Source organism: Prinia subflava, chromosome 2 (assembly GCF_021018805.1).
Source record: "Prinia subflava isolate CZ2003 ecotype Zambia chromosome 2, Cam_Psub_1.2, whole genome shotgun sequence".
NCBI lineage: Eukaryota > Metazoa > Chordata > Aves > Passeriformes > Cisticolidae > Prinia > Prinia subflava.
Genome location: NC_086248.1, coordinates 79,720,534 through 79,733,927, shown reverse-complemented (window position 1 = coordinate 79,733,927; position 13,394 = coordinate 79,720,534). Strand labels below are relative to the sequence as shown.

Genomic DNA, 13,394 nt, shown 5'->3' with positions numbered 1-13,394 from the left:
ATGTTCTATCAGCAGCTCTATGACTGACTTTCACTTTCCCTACAGTACGAGAAGAGATAGAGAAGAGAATCTGCCATCAGTTTTCTCTCCTTGCATTTTTCCAGACAGTTTGGCCTCAACAAATTGTACAGCCTCCCTCTTGTCTGCGTGGGAGAGTACAGACTGCTGCTGGAGGCAAGTAGGAGAGATTAACATTCATCTGTTCTCTCGCCGCTCGCTTTTCCATCCCGTGGGCATGGGAGACTTACGAATGTTCCGCTCCTTTGGGGTGTGTTTCTACTCATTGCCCTGATGGGACGACCACAGAGACACCAGTAAGGTTGTGCAAGTTTCAGCTGCTGATTAAATAGGCATATGAGGAAGTCAAATGCAGTGTTTCCCTAGAAGGGTTCAGAGAGGAAGATGGAAGGACTGGCATAAGCCTTAGGTCGCTCGCTTGCTCAGAGATCTCCTTTTCCAGAGTCTGCGCACATTGAGGGCTTCATGCAAAGTCTGCCCCCTCGTTTGGGTCTTCCATGAAAAGTGTGTTTTGACACACTTTGAAAAGTCTGTTCCAAGCAGAGATACTTGCTTCTTTGATCTTTACTCTCTTTTTTAATGTTGCGCATACAGCCAAACAATCTGATGGGGAATATGGGGAAAGAAATTATGGGAGGGGTTTGTTTATTTTTGGGATTTTTTTTAAGGAAAGTTTTTTCTGATGTGGAAGCATGAGTTGATACTCTATAAACGTCTACAGTATCCATACAGAGCAATGGTTGGTAACACTCAAATGTAACATGAGGAGTTTTACTTTCACTTTGTGGTATTGTGAGGGACAAGGAGGGGTTTTGCAAACACACCTTTCTGAATGACCCTGCTGCAAGGGAAGCTCTCAGCTGCCATTGTCCTTTGGTACCCATTTACCCTACCCAGGAGTCAGGCACCTGGTGGGTGCATACCACGAGGAGTGATGTATCTGCTTGCTGTACTCCCTTCTGCACAACACCAGCCTGCCTGTGCAGGAACAGCAAAGGCCTCGTTGTCCCCAGCACCTCCTGCTGCTGCCGAATTGAGGGTCTCTCTCAAGTTAGAGCCAGGTATTCTTTCTCCTGCTGCTCCCCATCCTAAATGGGGAGTGGTTGATGGTTAGCATTTACTAATGTAGCACTGTGCAATGTTTGTTCTCAATGAAATGGAGTTGGGAGGCCTTGCTCCTTCAGGCAGTAGTTCCTGCAGGACAGAGGGCAGTAGGGCTCTTCCCATCATTTCCAGTGCTAGCCACTGCCCAGTGGGAGGTGATGGAGCTGCCACTGTGGACAGCGGCTGTGAGAATTGCAGAGCCTGGGGAGCCTTATGAGTGGGTACCCAGCACCCTGCATGAGGTGGTGGAAGAGTACAAATGTGGTAATTTTTTGGAAGTTACAGTAAGGATTTTACCTGGGGTAGCACGTGTATTGCTTGCAGTGGCAGGGAATTTCTACAGAGTTTGTTTGAACTTCTGAAAGGACGTTGCTAATAGGCATCAAGTGTGGTGAGGTCAGTACAAGAAGAACAAAACCTCCCATTCAGATAAAAGCAGGGAAAGGGAAATACTGCCACGTGTGGGATGGCTTCAGGCTAAACTGGTCCGTGCAGTAATTTGTGCAGTTCTCAAGAAACATACTATGGGTTTGAGCTTCCCAGCTCAGACAGGTCTGTGTTCATGTTCCAGGCTTTGGGAAAGCAGGAACGTCACCATCTGTGTCCTACTTCATTTGAAAGGGAAAATCAAAAAAAATCTTGAATGCCAGCCATCTGCTGATATTGCATCCAAACTTTATGCCGGTATCTGGGGGCAGAGGAGGAAGACAGTTTCTTAGGGGAGAGGCACTGTTCAAAGAGAAAGAGCTGCCTGTACCTGGGGTACTCCTGGATCCAGAAACCATCATAGGAGCATGTGCAGGATGGCTTGACATCTCAGTCCAGCCACTTCCTGTAGTACCAAAAAAAGTTTGGCCTAGAGAGAGTGAATCTGAGTCCCATCCTTCCAACAGTCTGCAACACTTGGTTTATGGAGTATTAAGAGGAGATTTGAGCATTTCTGTGAAGTGGATGCCCAGTGATGGGTGTTTAAGACTGACCATATTGATGTTTGACACAAAAAGATAAGTCACTTTTTCCTTGTAGCCTGGTCACTGGGGATAATGTTGTTTCAGAAATACACTGGGTTGTGGTTTTCAACAAGCTGCATATGGAAATAGGCCCATAGTCTCAATGGGAACTGACATGGGCCCTTGGCTGGACAAGAGCATGAGCAGATTTGATTCTCTTAAATTCTTATAACAGATCTCCCCCAGCAAATGCCCACTGAATTTAGATTTGGTTATGAAGGTGCTTTTTCTGAAGTCAACATGTCATTTTTCTATGTCATATTCTCTTCTCCTCTGTATTACAGCAGCTAAGTACTGCTTCTGTCTTGATGACTCTGTGTGAATGTGAACACAAGTCAGGCAGTAGAGAGTTAAAAAAAAATCCATTAATTAAAATATTTACATTGGAAGCTGCAAAACATTTACTCTTTGAGTAAAACAAACTTCCCCATTGTTCTTGTATGATTGCTACAGTTGCTCTGAAAATAGCCAGGAAGAGGTTGTGCTCTGAGGAATGTTACTGGGTTGGCAGGGGAATAAGAGGGTAGGGATACTGAAGTGGGCTCTTGGTCAGTGGCTCTCTTTTGTTCAAATCTTTCTGTAATATGCACAGAAGATCTCTTCTTCCTGAGGGGAAAAAGCACGAAACCTAACCAGACAACTACAACAACAAAAAAAGCCAGTGTGGTGTAACTGTGTTGTCATGGTATTCTGATAATGCCAAAAAAATTAATGATCATCAGTAGAATCTGAGAAAATGGTATTTACAGGATGAAAGGTTTATTTTTTTTAGTACTTGGTGTGTCCTAGTGTACACTCAGGGGAAAAAAGAAGCACCCCAGAGCTGGTAATTTGGGCCCTGGCTGGAGACCCCCATGCCACCATCCCCATTTTGCTGGTGGGGAAATGACAGTGCAGTGTGGTGAAAGATGTCACCTCTCTGTGGCACTGAGCACCTGTGGGTTCCTGCTGGGGTCTGTTGGCATCATAGCTGCAGCTGCTTGGTGTTGAAAGAAAACCAAGTGAGGGTGCACCTTTTTTTTTTCTTTTTTTTTTCTTTTTTTTTTTTTTTAGGCACAGGGATACCTTTAGTAGCATCAGTATGGGAGAGGTAGGCAAAGATGAAAACTGTTTGTCTCAAATCCTTTAATTCCTGCTGTATCTCCCCCTGGATAACTGGATTGAAAGATTAAGCATTGTTTGTTGAATAGCATTCTCTTGTGTGCCAATTCACCATTGCACATTTCTGACCTTTTCCACTCTGGCACTGGACTAACAGGCTTCTGGACTTTGTGGCCAGGACACTAGAATGGCTAAAAAAGTGTAAAGGGGTTGGTTTGGTTGGTTTTTTAGGTCCTTAATTCACACTTCTCACTCTAGGCAGACTCAGCTTTCAGGTTGCCAAATGGGAAGTCTCTCTTCTGCCCTAGTGACTCATGGACTGGCTGGATTGCAGGTCATGTCGTCTCTTCTTAACAGTGCTGTGGCAAAGTGTTTTTTCTAGCCTGAGTCTATCCAGACTGTAAATTTTATTGACAATTTTAAGGTTGCAAATTTGTTGGTTAGGTGTGTGGTATTCTTACGTCTGCTCCAAAGTATGTCAGACTGTGTGTCATGTTTACCTATATTATAAAAACACCTTGGTTGCTTTGAAAGGTTGGTCTGTAAAGGTGTTAGGAAATTAAATGTACTTGTTCAGGGTAGGCATCCTTTAAACTTGAGCATGAGAGTTTTGTTCCATCCGTTTCTTGCATGCTTTACTGTTTTTTAAGAGAGGGTGCATGCTGACAGCTTCTTGGCCTGGAGATAAAAAGTGCTGCCTACCCAGGTTTGATAGTCTGATGGAAAATTGTCTCCACGATGTATAACACCGCTGGGATTATTTCTAGCCATTACCGTTGGTCTCATTTTACAACCCTTCACATTATGTAATTTGATGCTCATTTAATTTAATGAGAGGATGCTGCAGACTTACTTATGACTCTGCAGGATAACCTGTATGCTTTGGCCACCTCTGTTAGCCCTGCCAAAGGAGGAAGAGCGTGTTTCTCACAGGACATGTTACAACATCTTTAATAACTTTATTATCCATGCTTCCCAGGTTGCCGCAAATGGGAGGGCAACTTGCCTGGGGTGTAGATTATATTGGAATGACAGGAGAAGTTTAACTTTTTTTTTTCTTGAACTATTTATTAGACTTCTGTTGTAAGGTTATCAGGAGGTATTAATGGGCTTTTCCTTTTGTTGCAGATGGAATTTCATGACTTGCTGTATTTTGAATAGGACGAAGAGATGTGTCTGATAAGGTAAGAGAGAGGGTGAGATGAACATGTTTCTACACAAAACTATCACACTACTTGGTTTTTTGGGTTGAGGATTTTTTTCCCCTGGCAGAACCCTGCAAGTAATTGTCATAATTATTTTTAAGTTAAATCTGACTCTAAGCCTCTGAGCAGAGACCATCTCTGTTCTGTACAGCTTCTAACTGGTTCTTTCTCCTGGTGAACTGATGTACAAAGGCCAGAAGACAAAAAGCCATAAAAAGCGATGCCCTTGCAGGCAAAGAGGCTCACAAAATAGTCATGATATTACTTTAGAGACTTTTTTTTTTTAAGTAACAAAGGATGTAGAGAAGCTTTTCTTAGTTTTGAGATACTACCCTTCTCCGCATCCCCACCCCTGGTATTTAAAAGTTCAAAAGATCTTTGAGCTGTTTTAACTTCTGCACTTTAAAACTTGTTTTTCTTGTTGCAGTATTTTCAAGTTTGGACTGTTCTTTATTAGGACAGAGTGTATATGTGTAGAAATGCTCTAGATTTGAGTTGGGAATTAATATTTGCTGTTACTAATTGCTGCAAGTTTGCTGATCTTTTAAAATTTATCTTCTTCTTCATTACAAAGGTAATGTTTAGGTGGATACTTTTTTCCTCTTGGTTTCCACTTCAGAGGTTTCCACTGTTAGAGAGGAGTAGATGTCTGTAAAACTCTTAGGTACTGAGAGAAGTATATTCAAACAACAAACAGCCAAGCACACAAGTAGTATTACCTAGGGATTTCAGTGTACAATTCACACTGCAGCTATCCAGCTCTATCACTTGTTTGTTTCATTTTTGTCTCCCCCTTCTTCCTGAGTTCTGTACCACTTACAGGCCTCAAAAATCCCTATTGTTCTTTTTGGCTCTTGGTTGGAAAATGTCATGGAAACAGCCAAATGCATGATGCCATTGTATGAGGATGAGGACTAAATTACTTTTCCTTGGATTCAGACATTTCGCTCTTTTAGATGCTCTTGAGGTTTTTTGGTCTGTCAGGGTTTTTTTGTTCTTTTTTCATTTAAGTTTTATTTTCCATGTAGAGTTAGCCTTTGGAGGGTGGCTGATCAAGCAAGAATTGAAAACACTGAATAACTCTTGGCACTGTGTGGTCTATGCAAGAATCAAAGGCTTGGTGGCTGCCTGGTTGTTTTTTTTTTTTGCAAGTGTTAGACATTTTGTCCATTCAGACCACCCTCTTTCAAGCCACTGTTGGATCATGTTATGAATATTTTATCTAAAAGTTTTCTCTCTACATGAAGGTGGTCTCATATGGGAATGGTTGGTAAAACACAGCTCTCCAGGTGAGAGAGCTTGCAGTGTGCAGCGCTGTTACACAAAGCACCTCACATGCATACCTCATTTGTTATGTAAACAAGCTGCTTCACTTGCACTTGTTCCAACCAGTCCTCCTATACTCCAAGAATGGGTAATTAAAATTGTTTTCAGGACTTCTTAGAGTTTTCAGCCAGCATGCACTGGCACTCCTCTGCACCCCGTCGCACCGTGCCGGCGGCACTGCTGTGGCTGGTGCCGAGCGGTGCCCACTGTGGCACTGCCACCAGCGTGGGTGTGCCCTTGTTGAAAAGAAGCATGGCCAGGATGGGACAGGTAGAAGTGCTCATGTTGAGGCTGCTTTGTTCAGATTCAGTTCACTTAGAAGTCTGTTTGTCCAGTGTTGAAGCCGTGCTGGGGACTTCAGTGTGCGTCAACAATTGGGACGGGACCATTTGGTGAGACAACAATTTAGTCATTCAGCTGCTGGTAATTCCTGAAGACATTATTCTCACATATTATATATGTATTACATAGTGTACAAATATGACACTGTTCAGTTTTATGTACTGCTCTCTTCTGTGCAGTAAATATTGACCTATCTGTGTGGGTGGCATGGGCAGCTCTTGTAGCACAGCAGCTGATTGCTGTGGTACTGTCTCTCCCAGTGCAAGTTCACTCTCCCCCTGTCTTGTAAAACAACCACTGAGGAGGCTCTGTTTCTAGCAAGTTCTGCAATTTGAGGCCATGACACCTCACACCTCCTCTCACCACTGCTTTATTGCCCATCTCGGGCATGTGCAAATTGTAAGGTAGATCCCAGCGACTGGGCTGGCATTAAAATGAGATTCTGTGATGAAGAGGTAGCACTTTACACTGGCTGTCATCTTTTACCTCTAAAAGGAAATATTCTGTCCTCATTTTGTGTGATACCTTCTCAGTGTAAAAATTCAATTCTGAGCTAGGAATGGGTGTATCTTGCTCCCCTTTCTCTGAGAAGGCTTTGTTTATCCTTTCCCCAGCAGCCTGGGCTGGAGAAATGGCACTGTCCCAGTCCTGGTCCTCCTGTGTTGCAAGAAGTGTCTGTCCTGTCATGTTCCTTCTTAAGGCTGCAGGTGTCACTCATTCTTTCAACTGTCCCTAACTACTAAAGATGTCATCAGTATTACTCCATTTATTTCATTTTTTTGCCTTCTGCTCCCTTTCTGCATTCCCTCTCCTGGTTTACATTTAGGTTTTCATCCTTCCACACAGTCATCTGGATTCTGCCCCAAATATGCCCTCAGGTCTTGACTGTGCCTCCTATCAATATTTTTCCTTGGTTGCTTAGTTTTCATGGATATTTCCCGACCCATTTCCTTCTGTTTCTTCTTCTGGAGGAGTCAGTCTGAAGCACTCTCATATTTCTTGCTGCCATTGCAATTAAATGGGTTTAGATCCCATTTAAAGCAAGAAAAGATGGTCCAGTCTCTGCAGAAATAATCTTGTTTTAATGCTAGCCGTGGTGACATCCTTGGAATGGTTGGCTTTTGGCATCTGTTCTACTGCTACGTGACAGGGTAGAATAAAAATAATGAATAATAGCTCTTTTGATATTCCTGAAGCCTAGTGATGAAATTATGAGACTTGGCAAGCTTGCAGCAATGTTGATAGGTGCCTGACCTCTCACCCAATATTTTCTTTTTCTTTCTCCCATATTTCCCTGTGCCTTTATCTTGCTTCCTTCCAAGCAACCTGGAGCCCCTTGTGAATTGCAAGTCCAGTTTAGCGTGAGGTCTGCCCGATAGCTCAGATCATAAATATAAAATCATTCTATAAGGGCTAATCTATTTTCAGAGGTACACTTACGAGATAAAAATTACTTTGATCGCTGAAACAGCATTGTGTCATTTTTGAAAGGAAATGACAAGGAAGTAACTGTTATCAGGCCTATTTTCACCCACCGTTAGCTTAGACCTGACAAACGGTGTCTGCAAGGTCTCTAGTCTTAACAGTTCCAAATTAGGTTGCCAATTAATACTGACTATCTAAAAAGCACTAGGTTGATGTATATTCTATTATTAATAGCTGTTAATGCCCTCCATAATAGTAATCTGTTTTGCAAACATCTTCTGGTTGTTCTTTTCTAACGAGTCTTGGCAGTGAAACCCCCGATTTTACACATGCAGAACCACAGTAACTTGTTGAAGTGTTTGTGTGGGTTTGTTTTCTTTCATTTTGGGTGTGTTTGTCTTGTTTACCGGGAGTAACGCTTGATTTTGATGAAACCAAATAGAGGCAAAGTCCAGGAATTACTTCTGTCCAAACTGGTCCATTGTGGTTTCTTCTTGTGTTCGTGCAGGTCAGCACAAAACTCTTGCATCACTGCCAGATGAATTTTAATAATTTCCTTTGACATTGTCAGTGAATACTTCTATCTCCACAAAGGCCATCTTAGGAAAACTTTCACAATAAGAAAGATAATTTGAATAAAATGGTAACAGGTAATTTGAGTTTCTTTTCTTGTATTATTTAGCTGTTATGTCACAATATGTGGAAAGTACCTGGAAAGCACAAGGAGAAAAAAGGGAAATCTCATGCATGAGGAAAAGCCTCTAGATAAGAGTGTGTAGGGGGAGAATATATACATAAATGTAGACATCAAGGTAAATGCTTTTTCCTTTTCTTTTTCTTCCAGAAAATTTGAATATTTGCACAATCTGTTGTTGCAAGTTTTAAATGCTTAACACTTCTAAAAGAATAAATTACTTCAATGCCTGAATTTGTAGATAACTGTCAGCTTCAAAGGATCAAGTGAATTGGAAGGAATGTCTGGAGAACTCAGTATAGGCAGGTATCAGGCAGAATATAGAAATGAGGGGAGTATATCCAGCTAATATAACAGAGATCTAGATGTAATTTTATACATGAATTAAGACTAATTATGCTACAAAAATCAGATTTCTGTGGTTCTGCTTTTAGTGTAAATGTAGGATACTCACTTCCCCCTCCACATCTCTGTTACACTGGGTTTCTCAAACTGCTTGTTACAAGAACTGTGTTGCTTCTGTAAAAATTAAGAATGAAAGTTCACCTATTTAATACTTTTCCAACTACCCTTACAAAAAGGACTACCTTTGGCTTTGGAATATCCTTGTTGTGAGCTGGCTAGCTCTGTAAGATATAAGTAACTTTACAGTCTTGACTAGGCAATTACGAGAAACTGAAGTCAGTACTGTAAAATTCACATTAAAGCTATAGGGATGAGATCGAAAGAGCCATTTAGCTTCTGCTTGAGAAGTGAACTGATCTGAACTTCCCCTTGGAGTGCATAAAGCACAGAGATGAGGAGCAGTTGAGGTGTGCAGTCTCTGGGGTGCTTGTTGCCATTTTCACTCCACCCAGTGAGCCAGGGCAGGGTACTAAACCTGGCCAGAACCACTGGCTTAGGCTTCTCCCTCAGGTTATTTTTCTGACTGACGTCCTCTGGGCTTCAGAGGGAGCATGGGCATGGTGGGGCTGCCAGGGCAGCTCCTGGGGGTTGCAGCTGCCCCTTCAGGGTGGGCACCCACTGGAGGAGGACTGTGGGGTGATGGGAGCATCCTTCCTTGGTGTTGGTGGTGTGACTGGAGCTGGGACAGGGAGTGAGGAGCAGTGACCCTCCCCCTGGTGAGCACACGGGGTACCAGCTCTGCGGCGGTGCACTGGCTGCCAATTTCAGTGATTGAAAATAGTGCTGGCAGCCAGAAACTTCCAACTGCAGCTCTGCTAATGACTGGTGTTGTGGTTTTGGGCAACTCCCTTAGTTGTCTTTGAGTCAGCTCCCCTTTCAGTAAAAAGAGGATGATACTTACTGTTGAAGTGATTAATTATTGTTCTTCACATGTCAGAGTCCTGCCATGTATTCTTACCCTTGGTATGGAGAACCTTCTCTGCTTTTGTTAAGCCTGGCTCCAAGAACATGAGATTGTACAGACTATTTTGTTTTGTTTTTTCCTTTTTTTCCTGTTAATTTAGAAAATGGTTCTGATTGACTCTCAGCACCAAAGTGTCAACCACCACTACCAATCTTCTGAATCTCTTCCTCTCTTCCTTTCTCTCTGCATCTCCCTCTTGACTGTCCATTCTTGATATGAAACCTTTCCTAAAGTAAAGACAGAGTGCCAGATAGAGTTAAAAGGAAAATTATGAGGTTTCTAGCAGTGAGGTTAAGGGTTTGCTACTTGGTGTAGTGAGATACAGAAATGTTCTGCTTTTTACTCTGAAACCCGCTCCGTGTGAAGGTTGTGCAGTTTCCAAGCTCAGACTTGACTGCTAACTTCAGACATGCTAGTAACTTGCTGTTTTTTAAAAATAATAAAGAAACAAGTCTAAAAATAATATTTGGGGGAGTGGCTGAGTAAAAAATTGCAAAATTCACATATGAGATTAAATTTAACTTAAACTCCCCCTAGATATTTAAATTAAAGGAAAGTATTAGATCAGGTACCCAGACAGAGCTCAGAGAACGCCAAAAGCCGGTTTGCTGTTAATCTGCCACAAAAAAGGTTTTGTCTGGGTTCATGAGTGGCCTCCAGCTGCAGGTGGTAGCTTTGTGCTCCAGGGGGAAGAGGGGATGCGTTGAAGGGGCTGAGAGCTCTCCCTGTTGCACCCATTGGGGTGGTGGGGCTGTAAGGAGCAGGCAGCTCTCGGTGCTCCTGCTGGGTGCCTGTCTGCAGCCCAGGCAGCCAGGCACACTGGGTCCCCAAACAGAGTCCCCTCTGTTTACTCTCTGGTGGCCCTCCTGATGCTCAGACAGAAGCCAGGGCTCTGGTGATTTGTGGACTTCATAAACCCCCAAAGAATGGGCTTCAGTTTTTGGAAACATAGTCTTTGAAGTACATTCAAAGGCTTCTGTCCCCAAAATGAGCATCTGGTGTCTGTTCATCCTGTTCTGCTAGAACAGATCATGACCTCTCACTTAGTGATTTCTACAGTGAGTCCATAACTTCGGGTGTTACCTTACAGAGATGTCCTTTCCTGGCTAGAAGTGACAGTAGGAGGCCTGTCCCATTTTTGTTTCTCTTTATCCATGGAGAGAGGCAATATAGTACCTGGATGGAGTGTAATGCATAGTGCTTTTGTTAGATTCAAGTTGCTATCAGGAGAGAGACATAGATAGGTATCATGAACTTTGTTTCTCAAACCTGCCATGTCCATACTCGGAAATCACTTCACGTTCCTCATTTATCCTCACAAAAATTTAAATTCTTCAGCACCAATTAGCATTAGGTAAAGCAGCAGAACAGTAGATTGCTGTGTGTCCTGGAGCTATGGCAAAAGCCCCGAATACCCTGAATTGAGGCCTTGGAGCACTTCAAAGACAAATGAATTTTGATTTGAATAATCTAACAGTGTAGGGAGCAGCAGGTACTCCTGAAGAGTTGTGCTCCAAGAGCCTTATTTGTTGGAGTTACCTGAATGCACAGGTCTGTGTTTGTGAATGGGTAGCACTGCTGCAGTGGGAAAGATGTTAATGCCAAAGGAGTTGCACAAGATTTTAGTCAGCTGGATAAGACAGAAGGTGGCTCTTGGAGAAACTGCGTTTAGCAAGCTTGCAGTCAATGAGTTTCTGAGCATAGTATGCATCATCTCAATCTACTGTAATTATGTACAGTCAGGCAGAGAAGATTAATTCTGAATTCTTCAAAACCTTTTCATCTGACCAGAAGCATTTTTTTGGGGCCTAGCTTTGGCTAATGTATTCTTTATCTTCTGAGTAAATTTTGGTAGAGACATTCAGCCATTTTGTTGGTAAGTCACTGATAACCATTATCCTCTTGGATAAGCCAAATATGCAGACTGTTTAAATTCTTGATATTCAGATGTATTCTTTGAATCTTTCACTGTTCTTGTGGTATTTTCTTTTCCAAAGTGAATAGACCAGAAATGCATGTTGCCCTTGTTGTTACTGTTTTTTAGATAACATTGTCCCTCCCTGCCTTGCCTTATACAAAATAATGCTCTTATCCATCCAGGGGTTACACTTCCTTGCTTAGCTGCAGATTTGTGCAGGAAATTTAGTGTCTAGATGGTGTCTGCTGTAACCCTGAGTCATTTTTTACGGGATTGCTGCCTTCCCAAATGCAGTTCCCCAAGGGTATTTCTTGGAGTTCTTTCTTTATTTTTTTTAATTCCTAGAAGTTTGTAATTTTATGTTATGGCTGTATTAAAACCAGCTGCTGCTCTGACAAACTATACCTAGCTAAAAGTATACTTTACCAGAAGTATACTCGTTTTTTGCTTACCATTGCTCCAGGTTTCACGTTCTGTACAAATGATGAGAATTGGTTTCATATTTTCTTTCTGATCCCTGGTAATGGCATTGGACAGCATCCAATCAGGCCCCCAAAATACAAAAAAAAAAAACAAACCAAACCACCAACCCAAGAGGAAGTACATCGTGTCATTACAAATAACACAGAATTTTGTATCATTGAACTTCTTGTACTCTGCAGTTTAGGTTTGTGTGAACATAATTACAGCTTTGAATTTTTTCTTTTAAATATTGCATGTATGTGGGGGAGTAGTTGTTTTGTTTTTGCTAAGTAGCATTTTTCCAGACAATTGCATTCATACCACTTGTGTTCTTTTTTGAAGGTTAAATTTAATATTGATAGGGTTTTTTAGTTTTTATATGAGATTAAGTACCAGACAGTTGCATGTTTACCATCAGCTAATAGTCAAAAGGTACAGTCTCACAAAGACTTGGCTAAAACTAAATGAATAGCTCTCAATTTCCTGTGGGTGTGGGGTTTTGTGTGTGTGTGTGCACTGCTTACCAATAAGGAATGGAGCAGCTTTCTTCTGAGATAGCTATGCTGCCAACTTTTATACTGCTGAAGTAATTTTGTTAAACAGGAGGAAGAAAAAAGTTCATAAATTGTCAAAAGGAATTTGACTGCAAAGTGTGCCAGCAGGGTTGGGTCTGGTTTTCCTCCTCCATTTTATCAGGAATAAAGTAGGCTTGTTGCTTTTGTACTTTATTGGCCTTTTGCTTTCAAATGGTGAGCCCTAACAGTATGCTGCTTTCATGATTTATTTCAACAGTTGCCTGTGAGTGTAATATTTGAACACACCTTGTGGAGATGAAAAAGGTCAAGACTTTTACTTCCATAGAGATGATGTACACAGCCTCATTTTGGGCATCTCACTGGGAAGTGACTCAAGTGATTGCCTTAGGGCTGTGGGGATTTGAGTGATGGTACCCACCACCAAAGCCATCTTCTGCTGCTCAGGGAATGCTCTGTTTGGTCTGTCTGTTACAGGCTCAGATGAATTTTGCCTCTAACATATACTAGTGTTGTCACTTTGATCCTGTGCCTTGCTAGGTGTTATTCCAATGATGGCATGCTATTTCTTCTACAAAGAAGAAATGTGCACTCTCTGGCCCTTTCCCTAGTCTGTGCTGTTAAAAGAGAAATTAGTAGATCTGACTGTGTCCCGCTTAAACTTCCTCTGGATTTCTTGAGTAGATAACTTGTAAGAACAAACTATCTCAGTCCTTTTTCTCTCTGCGTTCTTCTCCTGACTTGCAGCTTAAAATATCACCCCTTTAGTAGCCTTAAGAGGGGTAGATGATGAAGTCTTCATCAGAAGTAGTCTCTGAGGTTGAATCAGTTACACCATCAATCCCACTAACAAAGCTCAGTGGAAGTAGAGCTTTTTGACTCCATGC

General features: G+C 42.1%; 1 protein-coding gene across 9 annotated transcripts in view; it reads left to right on the top strand.

Moving 5' to 3' along the window:
* The window catches only part of TRERF1 (transcriptional regulating factor 1), a 98,168-nt gene that overhangs the window by 24,053 nt on the left and 60,721 nt on the right, over positions 1–13,394 (top strand). For all 9 annotated transcript variants that reach the window (XM_063390755.1, XM_063390753.1, XM_063390754.1 and 6 more), the window contains exon 2: positions 4,362–4,417. The gene's annotated coding sequence lies outside the window, so the exon portion shown is untranslated. The remainder of the gene's footprint in view (positions 1–4,361; positions 4,418–13,394) is intronic.